The sequence below is a fragment of the Agelaius phoeniceus genome, chromosome 1 (genome assembly GCF_051311805.1).
Source record: "Agelaius phoeniceus isolate bAgePho1 chromosome 1, bAgePho1.hap1, whole genome shotgun sequence".
In the NCBI taxonomy this organism is placed as follows: domain Eukaryota; kingdom Metazoa; phylum Chordata; class Aves; order Passeriformes; family Icteridae; genus Agelaius; species Agelaius phoeniceus.
The window spans coordinates 55355164-55361163 of record NC_135265.1 but is presented as its reverse complement, the minus strand read 5'-3'; positions in this window follow the sequence as shown (position 1 = coordinate 55361163).

The window sequence follows — 6000 nt, the reverse complement described above, 5'->3', positions numbered from 1 at the left end:
ATTATAACACATATTGATGACAAGCACAATTTTTGCCTTCTAAGACTTCCTTTGTTGCTGTGCTTCCTGGCCAGGGATGCATGGCCTGTGCTTGTGTTGCAGGCAGGAGAACTGAAAAATGGCAGCTCTGGATGGATGCAAGAACCCCATGGAAAATGGAGCCAGGGGAAGAGCAGTGCTCAGCCCCACTCCAAGCTTGCAAGGGGCAAGAGAGCCAGAGAGAGCCAGGGCACAAGTGGTACCTTGGAGGTGTGAGGGCAGCAGGCAAGAATGGACTCACAGGGGCCCAGAGGAGCCCTGACAGGGGGCTGTGCCCAGTGCTACAGACAGGAGGACAAGAAGTAACCCCCAGGCCACCCTTGGGGCCTACCCCAGGAGTTTGGAAAGCTTCCTTTCCTCAGATAAAGATCATGAGGAACACCTTCAAGGACCAAGAACACCTGGCACCTGGCCAAAATGGCCCAAATCATCCTGGTTGTGCTCAGTGTGGCAGAGGAAAGCAAAGAAATCCCAGGGACACTTGCAGCCCACTGTAGGGTAAAAAAAAGGCTTCCTTCCCCCAGATGCAGGGCATGACAGGCTATCTTCATGTAGCGTAAGCAGCAGAGACTGCCAAAGGAACCAAAAATGTACAAGAAGGGGATCACATGAGCCTTCAGCAGTGGTCATGCTCAATGCTTCAGAGGCATACAGAACTGCCTCGGAGGAAAATTCCTCCCTGACCCCAGCACTGGCCATCAACTTTCCTCAGAGAATGTGAGAAAGACCTGTCTACTCCTCCCACAGGCTGGCCCTGCCTTCCAGAAGATGCCCAAGCCCTATTCTGCCCTGCCTGGAGTAATCTTCTGAGTCTGGCCACATACCACCAGTCTGATCAACTCCAGGGGCACAAATCTTTGTGTGCCTGGCAGGGCACCAGTGGGTATTCCAAAGCATTGGGATCCTGTCAACATCTTAGCATCTCATTTCTTATGGCTGCTGCCCCTGGATTCAGAGGGGATGAAGACAGAGTGCTCTTCAGTGCTCCTCAAGTGTTCTTCCAGAAGGCATTTCCTTGGTCTTACAACTTGGCTTGGTGCTCCTTCTCATCTTCTGAGAAGCTGAGGTCTGTTCCTTGAAGTCTGAAGCAGGATTTCCATCTATCCAATGGGCTTTGAGCATGGCCCTGCTAGGAGCTGGCCTCGCAGCAGATAATCTTCAGCAACCTCATCCAGCCTCCTTCAGCCCCAACAAGTAATTACAGTAGCTCCTTAAGGACTTTCTCTTGGATGTCTTCAAGCTGACCCTGTGCCAGCTCTGTGAGTGGGACACAGGAGTCTCCATGTGCAACCCCACTCACTGCAGCCCTGCCCACCACACCTCTGTCCAGTGCTCTTCATAGAAACATTGAACCATAGAATAGTTAAGTTTGGGAAAGACTTTTAAGATCATCAAGTCTGGCCATCAACCCAGCGCCACCACCATGTTCCCCATTAAACCATGTCCTCATGTGTCATATCCACATGGTTGTTGAGCACTTCCAGGGATGGTGTCATCTCCACTCTATTGGACAACCTGTTCCAAAGTTCCAATGTTTTAAAACCCTTTCAGTGCAAAAAAGTTTCCTAATATCTAATCTAAACCTGGTGCAACTTGAGGTGATTTTCTCTCATCCTGTTACTTGTTAATTGGGAGAAGAGATTGACCCTCACCTGTCGATAACCTCCTTTCAGGTAGGTAGTTGTAGAGAGGGATAAAGTCCCCCTAAACTTCCTTACTCCAGGCTAAGCAACCCCAGCTCCCTCAGCTACTCTCACAAGACTTGTGTTCCAAACCCTTCACCAGCTTTGTTGACCTTCTCTGGACTTGCTCCAGTGCCTCAATATCTTTTAGTGACAGGCCCAAAACTGAACACAGTATTAGGCCCTCAGAGGAAGGCCTTTAGAGAGCTGGCCCTGAGGCTGTCCCTGTGTCCATGAGTCGGCCCTTGGTGGCTATACACTAGACACAGCTTCCAGGTACTCAAGACATGTCCTCCTTTGCTTGGCTTCTAAGGACCAATCTTGTGCTGTTACTCCTCTCTCAGGCCATGGGAGAATTCAGCCCTGCAGCCCAGAGACCACCCCTATCAGCCATTCCCTTCTGTGCCAGAGCTAATGTCTTTGAAGTCCCACAGTAAGGAAGACCAGGGACTTGATCTGTCTGGTTACAAACTCTTTTCCAGAGGCATGGGTGGGCTGATTTCAGCAGCTGCAGGCCAGGGAAAAGCCAAAGTGTAGCCAGAGCCATAGGCTGAGATGGACCAGTGCCATAAGACCACCAGGGAAACAGACACTTTGAAAAACAAGTGAACAGAGGTGACTGGTGTGATGAAAAGGTTGGTCATTTTTAGACCTCGAGCATTTTGATCTCTGCTCAAAGCACAGTCAGGCAAACATGACTTCCAAACTGTGAGAATGGCTCATTGGTGCTATTGCAGTCAAATCTGCTTGTCTCACTGAAAATAAAATGTGCAACTCCTCTGTTAAACACTGTAGCAGGGCATCTCAACCCCCCCTCCCTGTGCTCTGCGCCCCCCACCTTCCCTTCCATCCCCCCAAGAGCTTATCTGTTGCTTGTTAGATGGTGAAATAACTTAGGGCATCTTGCCCCTCACATGAGCTTCACATGAGCTTGCTAATTGGTGAAATAACTCAATCAGGAGAGCTTGTCTTATAATGAGCTTTTTTGGCACCATGGGAGTAATGCTTTCATCTCATCTTGCTGTGGAAGTGAGATGTGGAGAGATAAGCTGGAATTTTTGACTGACAGACACTTCATTTTAGAAATTATAAAAACTACATCAAACTTTCACAAAGCAGGTCTTCTGCACATTCCCTGGAATTGTGTGGGGCTTTCTCCCCAAAGTTGGGATGTCCACTTTGTGGTTACTCTGTTGAGGGTTCAGTGAAAGGATTCTGTGTACACTCTTGTTGATTTGGTGGTAAGTTACATTGAGTCTTAATCAATACTATTTCTTTGCTAGCTTTAATATTGGTGCCTTAATGTCATGCAGTTTTATGTAATCTGCTAGTAGCTATTTTGTTTTATAATGTGTAGTAAGTAACTATGTTTAAAGCCTTTTGTCTGTTATCTCCCGTTTATTCAATAAATAACTAATTTTATATTAGACCAGGCCTGCCATCCTTAGAACGTGTGGGCTGAGGCAATTTTAGGTGTGGGCCACCTAAATTTAAGCTGCTTCCAAAAATCTGAGGCTAAGACAGGGCTTGTCTGAAACTTCCTATTTGATCAATACCAACATATCCATTGGCTGGGTTTATATGGGATACAAAGCACACTTCCGTAATGGCGTAAAACTTTTAGAGCGCTTTTCTCATGATGCCTAAAGATTTGTAGCTTTTTTCATATGTTTGTTGCTTTATAGATTTTTTTATATATAGTTGTATACTTTCTGTTATTTTTCCTGCCCTCTCTCACATTTCAGAACAATAAGCTAATCATTTTTAACACGTCGAAATTCTGTTTATTCCTATTCTTAAGAAGAAAATTTCTGGCACAGGCATCTTGTTTTTCACCAGAATTTGAGAGAAGCAACAAGATATAGGGCAAAGAACCCCCTGGACCAACTCCAAGGGGCAGAGCCAAGGGTGCGTTACTGAGGCAACTGATCTAGCAGGATGTACCTGCTAGATATAGTAATTATTTAATCTTATAAAAATTGTAAAAATCCTGTATCACGTGTGTGTAGCCATATTGGTGCACCTGAAACCTTTCATTAAAGAATTGCTTTTTATCTTACTGTTCTTAATATTGTTTGGAAAGTTTTTATTTTTTGATTCTAGGCAACACTCACTTTAACCTTTCTGAGAGATATTTGCCTACGTCTATATGTGGGAAGATGTTCTTACCTAAAGCCCTGTCAAGTCTCCTTTTTCTTTAAGATTTAGTAGTTGGACTACTAAAAGATTAAGTGAGGTACAATTATTGTAATTTTGTATTGTCCTTTTTTTTGGTGCCAAAATTGGTGTGTACCTTCAGACTGTGTGAATAAGGGCATTTATACCAAAGACAGTCTTTTGGTTGTGATGATGCCAGAGATGAAAGAGAGAGTTTTTGTTCCCTCTGCATGAACTTTGCAGGGATGTAAAGAGCATGTGTGGTTTCACCACCATTCCTCACCAATGCATCAAGGGACACTTGCTAGGGCACTGTTTATGGTGAAGTTGTCTTTTTAGAAAAAGGTCACAAATGTTTTTGTGTTCTATACCACATTTTTCCTTGCACTTCAATAACTCTTTTCACCCTTTAGTCTTCATTCTTGATCCCCTTCTTGGAGATGGTCATAATCCTATCTGTCTTTGTATTGCTCCTCCCAGTCATCATTTTTCTTCTTTAGGCACTCCATGCCCAGAAATAACCATCTTAATCTTTGTCTGCATTCATTACAGATGGAATTTGTCTCTTTAGAACATGAGGAATGTGAAATATCCATAGTGGTACAGGTGAGCTCTCACCAGGGCTTTACACAATAGTTGCTTTTCTCATCTGACACAAAGGAATGCATTTTCCTGTATCCCATTCATGACTTATAGTCACCCCGTGATCTACTCATGCCTTCCAGAGCATTTGCCTCCTCCAATGTCTTCAGACTGGACCAGAAACTTGTGTCACTCCACCTGACATGGTGGTACCTATTTCTACCCTGCAGTTCCTCATGCAGGAGTGTTTATTGATGTAGGGAATGTCTTTTCTGTCAGAGCTTCAGCTGGTGGGGAGGATGGAGGCTGTAGAACTACACCATAAGATAAAACTTTTCTTCCTCATGGGTGCCATGAAATCCAGAATATGAGGTGGACAAGGAAACCTAAATTCTTGAACAATGTTTTTTTTCAATCTAAATTCAAAAGACCTGACCATGAACTTCCCTGTTTCCTATACTTGATGACAGCAAAGCATGAAGGCTGGAGCCCCCTTAATGCATCTCTCAGGCTCCACCCATGAGTAACCTGCTGGAGTCCAGCTCCACACAGTCACAACCAGATCCAGCCTCCGCCGGCCAGCTGAGCCATGGACGAGGCGTGTGTGTGGGCTCTGAACACGGGGCTGGTGGTATCAGTCCAGCTCCTTTCGAACTGGTGTCTGCCTCTTAAAAGAGGAAATATTCCTAGCTGGCATTACTTGAGTTTCCTTTGGGAAGTTTCATGGGAGAAAGTGCTCAGTCCAGGCACTACAAGAGACCAAACCTTGGTGGGTCAGTGAGATGCAGTTCATGTCCCTGCTGTCTTTGGGGATACACTTTACTCTCCTGGAGCATGAATAAAGCTTGCTGATGAACTTTAAAATTAATTCTGCAGCTGTGTAATGAAAAGGAAGGTTGTTGCTGACATGGATAAGGAGGTGGCTGGATAGGTGGGCATCCAACACCAAAAGGCAGTTGCCTCTCTTTAGAGGCCGTACATGCCTGGAGGAGAGATGTCAAGAAGGATTGAAGAGTTTGCTTTTTATATGCCCACTTGAAACCATCTGTGATTGTCAGTGTGGTGAAATGACTAATGATATCATTCAGACACAAAGAAACTTATTTTCTTTTTTAATTATTGGATGAAAATATAAAAAACAGTCTTCTAGTATACACATGGTTATGAGTTTGCAAAACTGGTGCGATGAGTGCATAAAGTTGCCAGAACATATCTGTTCACCTGAAGAATCTTTAAATATAGCTGCAGAGAGCTGCCATCCTGGATGGACCACTCAACCAAAGTCTTGTCTCCAGCCCTGACTCCTGGATGGACCTGAAACCCATGATACAGTCCTGTCTCCAGGTCTGTTTCCAGCTGTATCTCTTGCTAGTCTCCCTGGCGAGCCCCTGGATCTGGCTCATTCCCTCTATCAGAGGGTCTTTTTAGAACAGATTACTAGCTGCTGGCTCTGCCTGTCTGGACCAGGGCCTACAGGACGGTGCCCTGTTGATGGGGGCATGGGCCAGGGTCAGTACAGCTCCCCACCTGTGCCAAGGTC